This window comes from Artibeus jamaicensis, unplaced genomic scaffold, assembly GCF_021234435.1.
Source record: "Artibeus jamaicensis isolate MK-2021 breed Jamaican fruit bat unplaced genomic scaffold, CSHL_Jam_final contig_384, whole genome shotgun sequence".
NCBI classification, from domain to species: Eukaryota; Metazoa; Chordata; class Mammalia; order Chiroptera; family Phyllostomidae; genus Artibeus; species Artibeus jamaicensis.
Genome location: NW_026521810.1, coordinates 8,910,799 through 8,924,752, shown reverse-complemented (window position 1 = coordinate 8,924,752; position 13,954 = coordinate 8,910,799). Strand labels below are relative to the sequence as shown.

At 35.0% G+C, this 13,954-nt stretch overlaps 1 protein-coding gene across 1 annotated transcript in view; it reads left to right on the top strand.

The window, feature by feature from the left end:
- Positions 1 to 3,096: 3,096 nt before the first annotated feature.
- The window catches only part of TSGA10 (testis specific 10), a 139,345-nt gene continuing 128,487 nt past the window's right edge, over positions 3,097 to 13,954 (top strand). Inside the window, exon 1 of the mRNA XM_053664511.1 lies at positions 3,097 to 3,255. The gene's annotated coding sequence lies outside the window, so the exon portion shown is untranslated. The remainder of the gene's footprint in view (positions 3,256 to 13,954) is intronic.

The following is a 13,954-nucleotide window of genomic DNA, read 5'->3' as shown; positions in this document are numbered from 1 at the left end:
TTTATTGAGGTGGTAGTTATAATTTACATGTGATAAAATGGTATAGAGCAATACACACACATTATACTTAAGTTAGATCTCTGGGTTTGATACTGTACTATAATTAAAGTATAACTACTATTGGGGGAAACTGAGTTAAGGGTACATGAGAACTCTCTATTTGCAACTTCCTGTGATGCAAGTTATTTCAAAATAAGTTTTTAAAAAAATTTATTAGAAAAGCTACTTTTTAGGTACCTATTATCTGCCAGAAATTTTACTTGAACTTTAATATCTCTTTATATACAACCCTGCAAATTGTAGATATTCTCTCCATTTAACAGATGAGACTCAAGAGGCTTCCATTTATTTTTTCTGAAGTCAAGATGCACCTCTTAGGATCAAGAAAATATGGTAAATTGCCTGAGGTTAAATTACCGGTAAAGGACTGCAGCAGGATTTAAACCTGCCTGCCTTAGTCCAAAGCCCACATCCCCTTCTACTACTTTAAAGTGCCTCTTCTAAAGTATTTGTGTCTTGGAAATGTGTGAAAGTAGAACTTGATGTCAGAGGTGAGGGGAGCGTTCATGCATTTATTTATAATTTATTTGCTTTATCTAATGATAATATTTATGTACTAAATATATAATGATACAAAAATGAGAGTTATGCTAAATAAGAAATTATAAACATCTTTTAAAGTTGCTTATAATTTAGTGGAAGTGACAGGGAGGTGAAAAATGACTATAATACACCTTATAAAATATTAAGATAAAACTAAGAGGTTTTATGGAAGCACAGAGAGGAAGAGCCTTTAATTTCTCCTAGTACAGTGGAAGATTAGCAAACAGTGTATTCTAGTTGCTCAGAAATGTGGCACTATAGAAGTTATAAACAAAGACAAAGTAACATGTAGAATAGATAGATTGAAGTTTGTCTATTTGTTTACCCCACATCCTATAGTTTAAAAAATGCTAGTAATGAAAATAGTTTAGATAATAAGAATAGGGGAAAATAGACTTGGTGAAAGCATGGGATGAGAATAGAACACACAGAAAGTCATTCCACAGACCTCTGTAGTAGTTGCTAGAAATGGTCTGCAGATTGGCTTTAAAATTCCTGGAAACAAAGGGAAAAAGGAAATTTTACTTAAATAATTCACAGTCCATAGCATAGGAACAAACTGGCTATTCAAAAGAACTACATTCCTGAAATATCCCAGAGAACCAAGTGTTCCCTGAGGATTCTTATAAAAAAGGGTTCAGTGACATAGTGTATTAGATTTTCAATAACTTCTCTAATACAGGTTTAAAAATGAATTTAGTGAGATTGTCTTCTGGAGAGTATGTCTGAAGCTTAGGTATGTACTGGATATGGTGGGTAGTTAGGCTGGATAGGTCAGTAGGGCTGGGATCACAAATGGTATTCTTTTATTTCATTATCAGTGTGTTGAAGCACCACAGGTTACAGGAATTCCCTCACATTTTTGTTTTCAAAGGCTTTTTATCTGTATGTGGGAGAAGGCCAAAGGAGAAGAGAGTAGGAGGTATTGCTAAAAATTCAGGCAAGTGTGATAAAGGACTCAGCTAAGGAAATATGTGTATTTGTAACCACCATACCCCCCATACTCTTTTAAAAAATATTTTATTTATTTTTAGACAGAAGGGAGGGAGGAAGAGAGGGAGAGAAACATCAAAGTGTGGTTGCCTCTCATGCGCCCTCTACTGGGGACCTAGACCACAACCCAGGCATGTGCCCTGACTGGGAATCAAATCAGCGACCCTTTGGTTTGCAGCCAGTGCTCAACCCACTGAGCCACACCAGCCAGAGCTCTTTAAAAAAAATTCTTCAGACTTTTTCTGGTTTCTTGGATTTGATCATTAAAAATGGTAAAGGGAGAGGTAGATTAAAATAATGGCTTTTATGTTGCTTCTGGACATGTATTGAGTGCAATAAATGTTATTGTAGTATAGTTAAATATAGTTTATAACCTTTAGGATTTTATTATATAGGGACAAGTTATAGATAAAATTTATGTTTTTAAAGAAAATTTTGTTGATTTTGATGAACTGGGAAGAACTATATAGTTACTTGAAAAGGGCAAGGTCAGGGCAAGAATAATGTTAGAACCAAGTATAAAATTGGATGAGGGATATAGCAATTTAAGATGCTCTTTAAATATCAAGACTTTTTCTTTTGTCTTTGTACATCTTCCAGAAGGCACTAAAACACTACCTTGAATATAGTAGGTTCTCAATAAATGTTAAATACACAATGAGAGACAAATACTATGGAAAAGGATCTTTGTACCACTACTTTATTTCATAGATATTTCTTTTATGGCATTTAACATATTATACTTACATTTTCTCAAGTAAGCAATAAATTCTCTGAGTGCAGGTACCTAACATGGTTTTGTATCTTTGGAATTTAACATAGTTCCTGGCATATAATCATCATTCAGTGGGTCTAATATATCTATTTCCCTTTAAAGTCATTTTGATGCCTTCATGATAGAAAGGCCCTTTTCTTCATCCCTTGATGGTTTGCTAGTGGGCTGGGAAGGAAAGTTGTGGTCCTCCACCTTAGTCAGCAAGTACTTGATTGATTTGGTATTTAGCTTAGTCAAGTAAGTTATTGATATGTTCAACAGGACTTTTCTAAAGTGTTAACATGTTTTGATAACAATAAGTAGAAATTTAATGATAAAGAATGCCTAATTGATGCTCATTATTAAAATTCAATAATTTTAAGACTGGTTTCTTTTTTGCAGATATAAATATTTGATAATTTTTCTAATAGTTTGGTTAAAAATCAATAGTAATTTTTATTAAACTGTAAATTGTCTTGAAAGATATAGCTATAAACCTTTAAATTTTCATTTGGTATATTTTTCAGATAGGGAAAATATTCACATGGCACAAAATTCATAAAGTAAAAAAGATATGTCATTGAGTCTCCTTGCCAGGGAGGCAAACCTGCATTTCTGCATTGTTGTACTCCTCAAATGGAAGCTAAGGAAATATTTTAATTTGATTATTTTCTTTCCAATTATAACAGATTGAAGATCTCAAACAGACCAATCATTGCTTGGAAGAATATGTTAGGAAACTCTTGGATAGTAAAGAGGTGGTAAGCAGTCAAATAGACGATTTAACCAGCCACAATGAGCATCTTTGTAAAGAATTGATTAAAATTGACCAATTAACAGAGCAACTAGAAAAAGAGAAAAACTTTGTGGTGGATACTGCTGACAAGGAACTCGAAGAAGCAAAGGTATTAGATTTACTGCTGATAAAATTATTTTTAAAATTTATGTATAATGTATGACATTATGTTAGTTTCAGGCATACAACATAATGATATGGTATATATATATCTATATATGCATAGATATAGATATCTATACCTCTCTCTATATATTTTTCAGTGACCAAATAATTTTAATTAACATCTGACTACTGACCAAGATCTTAGTTCTACTTTAAAAATCATGTAATTATTAAATGTCATGGAAAAAGTGACATCCTCATTTATATCATTTGAAACTTTTTTAGATTTGACATATTGTCTGTTCTATAGATAAAATTGTATTACATTTTACATTTTATTCTTTAAAAATTTTTTGCAAAGAAAAAAGTTTTTTTATTTGGTACCTGTTAGGACTATTCATGTCATATTTATTCTTATGCCTATTTGGGTTAATTTTGTTTTTTATTAATTTATCCAACTAATATTTGTAAAGTTTTAATTTATTTTTTAGAGAGAGGGAAAGAAAGGGAGAAAGAGGAAGAGAAGCATCAATGTGTATGTGTGGGTAAGAGAAACAGCAACGGGTTGTCTCTCACATGCACCCAACTGGGGACCTGGCCTGCAACCCAAGCACATGTGCCCTGACCAGGAATCGAACCTGCAGACTTTCAGTTCACAGGCCAGTCCTCAATCCACTGAACCATGCCAAGGCACTAAGAAAAACTTTTAAGTGAGGTATAGTAATGGCAAAAACTTCAAGCAATAAGAATGTTCTGTATACAGAGCATTTCTCTTCCTAATTCTCAATAATAATTGATTATGCTATTACAAATTTGAATAGACTTTATTTTTTATAGCAGTTTTAAATTCATAGCAAAACTAAGCAGAAGGTACAGAGATTTCCCATTTACTTGCTGCCCCCAAATGTACATAGCCTCCCCTATTAGCAACATCCTCCACTAGAGTACATTTGTTATGATTGATGGACCTATGTTGAAACATCATTATTATCCAGGGTCCATAGTTTACATTAAGGCTCACTCTTGATGTTTACTCTTTGGATTTGGACAAATGTAAAATGACATTTATCCACCATTATACTATCAAACAGAGTAGTTTCACTGGCTTGAAAATCCTCTGTACTTTGCCTTGTTTTGATTTTGAGACAAGTTCTTGTCTCAAGAACTACAAGAATATTTTCTACAGTTTAAAAGAATTTTTAAATCATTTTAAATTAATGTTTGAATACAATTGTCTCCATTTTCCCAGTACTCTGCGGTTTTCTTTTAATAATTTGAAATATTTTAAAAAGTTTTAATTTCCTGAAATTTTTTTTGTTTTAGTATGAGGTGAGATCAACTAGTCCATCTTAGCAGCTACTGAATTCACATATATGTGTGAATAAAAATTCTGGACTCTTTGGTCTCATTGATTCATTTGCTGTTTTCTGTGCCACTACCACATTATTTTAACTACTGTAGCTCTTTGACATTTTGATAACATTTTATTTCTTAAATTTTAGTACTCCGCTATGAATTTTTTTAAACATACTTTTTAAAAAGATTTTTTATTTTATTTTTATTTTTAGAGAAGGGGGAGGGAGAGAGAAATAGATGGAGAGAAACATCCATGTGTGGTTGCCTCTCCAGCACCCCCTACTGGGGACCTGGCCTGCAACCCAGGCATGTGCCTTGACTGGGAATCAAACTGGTGACCCTTTGGCTCATTGGCCACCACTGCATCTGCTGAGCCATACCATCCAGAGCTGAAATTTAGAAACTGAGAATTTCAACACTATTTTAAAATTATGACAGTTACATTTTCTCATTGCTGCCTGGTGGTTTATAAGCACCAGCAAGACACAGAGTGGATTTGAAAGCTGAAAACAAGCCTATTGAATTTTTAGTATATGTGCTGCTGAAGCAAGCACAAGCCTATTGAATTTTTAAATATGGTGTGAATATGTTTATTTGACTTGATTTTACTGGCACCAAATTAGTAAACTGTGTCTGTAATAAGGTAGTTTCCCAAAGCCAGTTGTTGTTGCATGTTATTTTTTAAACATCCTTTTAACGTACTCTTGGTAGAGTATGATAAAGTACTTAATTAAATGATTAGGCTGAGAACATGAGTATTATTGAAGGCATTATTTATTACAGTAGTTTGAAATAAAAGAGCCCAGTTAATGATCTCTAGGATGGTGTTTGTTTATATGCAGTAACCTCACTTATTTAGAAAGGATAAGTAAGTCTAAATTAGTGAAAAGTCTGAATAATGGAATATTTAAATATGTGAAACTTATTATTTGAATGTAAGGGAACAATCTTTGACAAAGCTACCTTGAGGAGGTTCTTAGGAAAACTACTTGAGAGAGTAGATAAAAATGATGTGTTTGTAACTTATGAATTACTTATCTTCTTGTGGATACTACTGAAGTATTTTCAGGTCATTTAGAAGACAACTGTACTTGAACAACAGTAAAATAATTAAAAAATAAAACCAGCTTGAATATTTTAAACATTTCTCAATAAAGTCTTTTGTTTGTATTGTTTAAGAATAGTTATTCTTTGTTCACATTTTAATTGTAAATGGTAATGGAGTTTAGACTCAATTATACAAATTATCAAATTAAGAATACTGATTAATGTTTTATTGTATCTACTACTCTGTTGTTTTTTTCAAATTAAAAATTTACTGCACTCTTTCCAGACTTAGGGCAGTCAGTTGGCCGATTCCCCATGAAGAGAGTGCCCAGTTTAGCAGTGACCAGCTTTAAAGGGTTTTTAAGGCCAGCATTCTAGAAAAAGAGAGAGAGAATTCTGTCAGGGGGAATCTTCTGCTATCAAAGGGGAGTTTCGGGAATGGAAAATAGCTAATATAAAAGTGCTAGGATTTGCCTAAAACAAAATGTTAAATTCACATACAGAAATTCTACTTGGCTCAAAAGAGTGTTTCTAGGAAATAGATTCCATATATAAGGTGGAGTGTTTGGAATGTTACTCAAGGGAAAAAAAGTGGGTAGCAGTGTTGGAGTACAGCTAGCATTACTGATTCAGGGAAAAGACTGAAAAGTTAAAAAAAGAGAGGACAAAATGGAAACAGATCCTTTGGGTTGGTAGAATGCCCTAATTTGAAGTCACCAACCTCAGTAAGTGAATGTTACAGGTAAAGGGGGAAAGAAAAGGATGACCAGGGTTGGGGATTGAACATCAATGCATGTGGTCATCATCATCCTTACATCATTGGGTGTACAGTTTAGGTATCTAATTACTCTCCCAGTAATTGGATACCAGTTGTCTGATTTGTGGGATGAGGTTTGAAACAGAGAAAAATTTCTAATTTGAGAGCTGAGAAAGAATGTTTGAATTCTCGTAATCTTTGAGATTATGCTGTGGATATGTGGAGGGAGCGTTTGAGGCTAAAGCTGCTGTTAGTTTTTCTGGAATTTAGAGGGACAGTATTAAATTTATTTACTCAGAAGAGATTACTTTTAGTCATTTAAATTTTTAAATATTTCTCCCAGAACAAAGTATTTATCTTTATTTGCTGAATTTCTATTGTTAAGACACTGTTGAACATAGTAAAAATAAGAGGTGCTTTTATTAAATGTTTCTAGAAAAAAAGTATTTCTTCATGAGATATCAGCCTAAAACAATGCATTCTGCTTTGGAAGTTACTCTCAGAAGAAGTAACAGTTTGGCACATACTGGCATTAGAGTGTACCTGCATTTAAATTTAATTGGATTTTGTCAGATTTTCCCCATTGTATATTTTTTCCTGCACTATTTTTTTTATCTTTAAGTTGAATTTATTGAGGTGACGTTGGTTCACAAAACCATACAGGTTTCAAGTGTACAACTCAATAAACCATCATCTGCACACTGCGTCGTGTGCCCCCCCAAGCAAAGTCTTTTTTCATCCCCATTTTTCTCCCCTTTGCCCACCTCTACCTAGTCCCCACTCCCTTTTCCCTCTGGTTATCACTGCACTGTTCTCTGAATCTCTGTGTTATATAAAACATTATATATGTATATATATATACACATATGTATATATACACACACACACACACACATATATATATATATATATATATATATTTAGGTTTAATCCCTTTACCTTCTTTCATCCCTTTCACCTCTAGCAGATGTCATGTATCTATGTCTCTCTTTCTATTGTGTTCATCAGTTTTTGTTCATTAGATTCCATATATAGGTGAAATCATATGTTATTTGTGTTTCTCTGACTGGCTTATTTCACTTAGCATAATAATCTCCAAGTTCATGTATGCTGTCACAGAAGGTAATATTTCCTTCTTTTTTTCCCTCAGCTGCTAGCATTCCTTTGGGTAAATATCCCACACGTTTTTTATCCAATCATCTACTGATGGGCATTATACTGTTTCCAGATCTTGGCTATTATAAATAACACTACAATGAACATAAGGGTGCACATATTCTTTTGAATTAGTGTTTTGGGATTCCTTGGATATATTCCAAATATATATTCCAGTGGGATCACTGGATCACAAGGCAGTTCCATTTTTAATTTTTTGAGGTATCTCCATATTGTTTGCACAGTGACCACACCAATCTGCATTTCCACCAACAGTGCATTGAAGGTTTCCTTTTCTTCACAATCTCAACCAACACTTGTTGTTTGTTGGTTTATTGATGATAGCCATTCTGTCAGGTGGGAGGTGATATATCTTTATGGTTTTAATTTGCGTCTCTCTGATGATTAGTCACAGTGAACATTTTTTCATGTCTGTTAGCCATCTGTATACCCTCCTTGGAGATGTGTCTATTCAGGTTTCTTGACCATTTTTCAGTTGGGTTGTTTGTCTTCCTGGTGTTGAGTTGTGTAAGTTGTATATATATTTTGGAAATTAAAGCTTTATTGGATGTATCATTGGCAAATATTTTCTCCCATATGGTGGGTTCCCTCTTCATTTTGATAATGTTTACTTTAGCTGTGCAGAAGGTTTTTAATTTGAGGTAGTCCCATTTGTTTTTCCTTTGTTTCCCTTCCACTAGGGGGTATATTGGCAAAAATACTGCTACACAAAATATCTGAAATTTTGCTGTCTATGTTTTCTTGTAGTATTTTTATGGTTTTACAATTTATATTTAAGTCTTTTATGCATTTTGAGTTTATTCTTGTGTATGGTATGTATGGGTGGCCTAGTTTCATTTTTTTTTTTTTTGCATCTACCAGCCCAGTTTCCCAGCATCATTTATTGGAGAGACTGTCTTTATTCCATTGTATGCTTTCCCCTCCTTTGTCAAATATTAATTGACCATAAAGGCAAGGGTTTATTTCTGGGCTTTCTGTTCTGTTGCATTGATCTATATGCCTGTTCTTACGCCTGTGCCAGGCTCTTTTGATTATAGTGGGCTTATGGTATAGTTTGATATCAGGTATTGTGACACCTCCAACTTTGTTGTTCTCAGGATTGCTGAGAGGCTATTTGGTGTCTTGGTTTTTGGTTCCATATAAATTTTTGGAATATTTGTTCTGTGTCTCTGAAGTATGCCATTGGTATTTCAATAGGAATTGCATTGAATCTATAGATTGCTCTGGGTAGTATGGACATTTTAATGACATTAATTCTTCTAGTTCATGAACATGGTGTATGCTTCCACTTTTTGTATCTTCCTCAATTTACTTCTTCAGTGTTCTATAGTTTTTCAAGTATAGGTCTTTTACTTCCTTGGGTAAATTTATTCCTAGGTACCTTATTTTTTTCCTGTTGCAGTAGTAAATGCAATTGTTTTCTTAGTTTCTGTTTATGATAGTTTATTATTGGTGTATAAAAATGCCATCAATTTCTGAGTACTGATTTTGTATCCTGCTACTTTGCCTAATTCATTTATTAGGTCTAGTAGTTTTTTTTGGTGGTATCTAGGGTTTTCTATGTACAATATTATGTCATCTGTGAGTAATGACTGATTTACTTTTTTCTTTCCAACATGGATGCCTTTTATTTCTTTTTTTTTATTGCAGTGGCTAGAACTTTAAGTACTATGTTGAATAAGAGTAGTGAAAGTGGGCATCCTGTCTTGTTTTGATATTTAGGTCAGTGCTTTTAGTTTTTGCCCATTGAGTATGATGTTGACTGTGGGTTTGTCATATATAGCCTTTATTATATTGAGGTATGATCCCTCTATTCCTACTTTTCTGAGAGTTGTTGTCATAAAGGGATGCTGGGTGGATTTTAACAAATGCTTTCTTTTGATATGATCATGTGATTTTTATTTTTTATTTTGTTTACTTGATGTATCATGTTTATTAATTTGCAAATATTGTACCAACCCTGCATCCCTGGAATAAATCCTACTTGACCATGGTGTATGATATTTTTAATGTGTAGCTAGATTCGGTTTGCTAATATTTTGTTGAGGATTTTAGCATCTATGTTCATCAAAGATATTGGCCTCAACTTTCCTTTCTTTATATTGTCTTATCCTGGTTTTAGAATTAGAATAATGCTGGCCTTATGTAAAGAGCTTGAAGTCTTCCCTTCTCTTGAATTTTTTTAAATAGTTAAAGATAAATGTTAGTTCTTTAAAAAATTTTTTTACTATTATTTATTTATTTTTAGAGAGAGGAGAAGGTAGGGAGAAAGAGAGAAACATCAATGTGTGGTTGCCTCTCATGTGGCCCCGACTGGGGACCTGGCCCATAACCCAGCCATGTGCTCTGAGTGGGAATTGAACTGGTGACCCTCTGGTTCACAGCCCATAGTCAATCCACTGAGCTACACACCCAGGGCTTAGTTCTTCTTTTAATGTTTGGTAAAATTTGCCTGTGAAGCCATCTGGTCCAGGACTTTTGTTTGCTGGGAGTTTTTTTTATTATTACTGCTTCAATTTCATTAGCTGTAATTGGTCTATTCAGGTTTTCTGATTCTTCCTGGTTCAGTTTTGGAAAACTATGTTTTTAGGAATTTATTCATTCACCAAGGTTGTCTAGTTTTTTGGCATGTAGCTGTTCATAGTATTTTCTTACAATCCCTGTATTTCTGTGATGTCAGTTGTCGCTTCTTCTCTTTTATTTTTGATTTTGTATATTTAGATTCTCTCTTTTTTTCTTAATGAGTCTGGTTAAAAGTTTGTCAACCTTATTTATCTTTTCAAAGAACCAGCTCTTGGTTTTACTATTTTTTTTAGTCTCCATATTCATTATTTACACTATGATCTTTATTATTTCCTTCCTTCTATGTTCTCTGGACTTTATTTTTTCCAGTTCTTTTAGTTATAGGGCTAGATTGTGTATTTGAGATTTTTTTTTTTTGTTTCTTGAGGTAGACTTGTAATGGTATGAACTTTCCTCTGATGACTGCTTTTGCTGTTTCCCATAGATTTTGAATTGTTGTATGTTCATTTTCATTTGTTTTCTTTTCTTTTTTTTAATTTATTTTTTTACTGATTATGCTGTTACAGTTGTTCTATTGCCCCCTTCATTTTCCTCCACCCTACCCCCCCATCCCCACCATTACCCCCCCTTTAGTTTATGACCATGTGTCTCAAGTTCTTTAGATTCTATATTTCCCATACTATTCTTCCCCCCATCTATTTTCTATCTACTGTCTATGCTACTTATTTTCTGTATCTTCTCCCCCTTCTCTTCCTCCCACTCCCCTGTTGCTAACCCTCCTTGAGATCATCATTTCTATGTTTCCACTCCTGATCTAGCTGTCCTTTTAGTTTGCTTTTGTTTTAGGTGTGGTTGTTAATAACTGCGAGTTTGTTGTCCTTTCACTGTTCATATTTTTTAAACTTCTTTTTCTTAGGTAAGTCCCTTTAACATTTCATATAATAAGGGCTTGGTGATGATGAACTCCTTGAATTTGATCTTATCTGAGAAGCACTTTATCTGTCCTTCCATTCTAAATGAAAGCTTTGCTGGATAGAGTAATCTTGGATGTAGGTCTTTGGATTTCATGACTTGGAATACCTCTTTCCAGCCCCTTCTTGCCTGTAAGGTCTCTTTTGAGAAATCAGCTGACAATCTGATGGAGACTCCTTTGTAGGTGACTGTCCCCTTATCTCTTGCTGCTTCTAGGATTCTCTCCTTCATTTTAATCTTGGCTAATGTAATGATGATGTGCCTTGGTGTGTTTCTTCTTGGGTCCAACTTCTTTGGGATTCTCTGAGCTTCCTGGATTTCCTGGAAGTCTATTTCCTTTGCCAGATTGGGGAAATTCTCCTTTGTTATTTGTTCAAATAAGTTTTCCACTTCTGGCTGTACCTCTTCTGGTACCCCTATAATTCGGATGTTGGAGCGTTTAAAGATGTCCTGGAGGTTCCTAAGACTCTCCTCATTTTTTTGAATTCTTGCTTCTTCACTCTTTTCTGTTTGACCATTATTTGCTTTCTTCTGGTCCACTCCATTGATTTGAGTCCCAGTTTCCTTTTCATTGCTATTGGTTTCCTGTGCAATTCCATTCATTTCAATTAGTTTTGCCTTCATATGTTTGTCTAATTTGTGGCTATAATCAACCAGTTCTGTGAGGATCCTGATCACTAGTGTTTTAAACTGTGCATCTGAGAGTTTTGCTATTTCTTCATTGCTTAGATTTATAGGCTCTGGGGCTTTGAGATCTTCTTGAGCCATTTTTGGTCTGTTTGCACCCGTTAAGTCTGAGGAGTGGAGCCTTGGACTCCCAGGTTGCTGGGTTGTGACTCTGTATGTGGAGGCGGGATCAGAGTGGGGAAATGGCGGCCCCCACTGCTGTTTCTAGCAGCTGGGAAGAGCGGAGCCTTAGGTTGTTCACCGGGGCAGGGCCACTTAGGTTGCTGGGTTATGACACTGTATGTGGAGGCAGGGTTAGAGCGGGGAAATGGCGGTGCCCTCTGCCTCTGCTTGCCGCTGGGGCTGCTGGCTCTCGTCCAATCGCCCACTCCCTCGCTTGTCTATCCACACACGAATGTGCGACCACAGTCAACCTGCAGCCCTGCTCCCTCGCTGTTTCCCGCAGTCGCTCGCTGGGTCGCTCACTAGGTCCAACCCTGGGCCTGGGTTCTGAGCGTCTGAGTCCATCCAACCAAGTTTTCCTGTGCAACCCCGCTCCGCCAGCTGCTGGTTTCACCCCTCTTACTGGTCAGGCTGAAGAATTTGTTGTTATCAGACTTCCGAAAAGTTCAATTTTCTGTGTTCTGGCTGTGTTTTATGTTGCTATTATTTAGTTGTCTCTAAACTTGGTTGTGTGAGGAAGCACAGCGTCTCCAGCTATGCCTCCATCTTGGCGGAAGTCTCATTTGTTTTCTGATTGTTTTTTATTTTCCTTGATCTCATTGCTAACCCATTCTTTGTTTAATAGCATGCTGCTTAGCCTCCTGGTGTTTGAATGTTTTTCAGTTTATTTTTAGTTGTAGCTGATTTCTAGTGTCATACTATTGTGGTCAGAGAAGATGCTCGATATAATTTCAGTCTTCTTGAATTTGTTAAAACTTCTTTTGTGTCCTAACATGTGGCCTGTCTTAGAAATATTCCATGTGCACTTGAGAAGATTGTATTTTCTGCTGCTTTAGGATGAAATATTTTGTAAATATCAATAAATCCATCTGATCTACTGTGTTGTTTAAGATCACTGTTGCCTTGTTGATATTATGTCAGGAATATCTATCTATTGGGGGTATTAAATAGATGGGGTATTTAAATAAGTGGAGATTTAAAAGGGGGTATTTAAAACAGCAGGGTATTAAAATTCTCTACTATGACTGCATTATGTCCACTATGATTTTCTTTATATGCTTAGGTTCTCTTATGTTGGGTGCATATGTATTTACAGTAGTTACCATATTTTTCAGACTATAAGATGCACTGTCCCTGCCCCAAATTTGGGAGGAATAATGGTTGTTAAAGCTGCTGTTGAGTTCTGTTTACATTTACATTTGTGAAATATTATGTTACTTATATTATTAAATATTTTACCACATTTTTTACTTCAAAATTTTTTTCCTATTTTTCTCTAAAACGTGTGTCTTACAGTCCAAAAAATATGATATATCCTCTTTTGGATTGATCCCTTTACTATTATGTAGTGACTGACTTTCTTTATCTCTTTTTATGGCCTTTGTTTTGATGTCTGTTTTGTCAGATATAAGTATTGTTACTGCTGCTTTTTTTCATTTTTCCATTTGTATAGAACATTTTTCCATCCTTCACCTTCAGTCTGTGTGTATCTTTTGTTCTAGGTGGGTCTCTTGTAGACAGCATATATATGCATCATGTTTTCTTATCCATTCAGCTACCCTATATTTTGATTGGAGCATTTAATCCATTTACATTTAAGGTCATTATTGATACATATTTATTGCCATTTTATTCTTTATATTGTACCTATGTTCCTCTCTTGATTGCTTCCCTCCCTCCCTCCCTCCCTCCCTCCCTCCCTCCCTCCCTCCCTCCCTTCCTTCCTTCCTTCCTTCCTTCCTTCCTTCCTTCCTTCCTTCCTTCCTTCCTTCCTTCCTTCCTTCCTTCCTTCCTTCCTTCTTAAAGCAGGCCCTTTACCATTTATTGCAATACTGGTTTGGTGGTAATGAACTCCTTTAGCTTTTTATTCCTGGGATGTTCTTTATTTCACCTTCAATTTTAAATGACAGCCTTGATGGATAGAGTAGCTTTGGTTATAGGTTCTTGCTTTTTATCACTTTGAATATTTCATGCCATTCTCTTCTGGCTTGAAGTGTTTCTGTTGAGAAAGCAGCTGACAGTT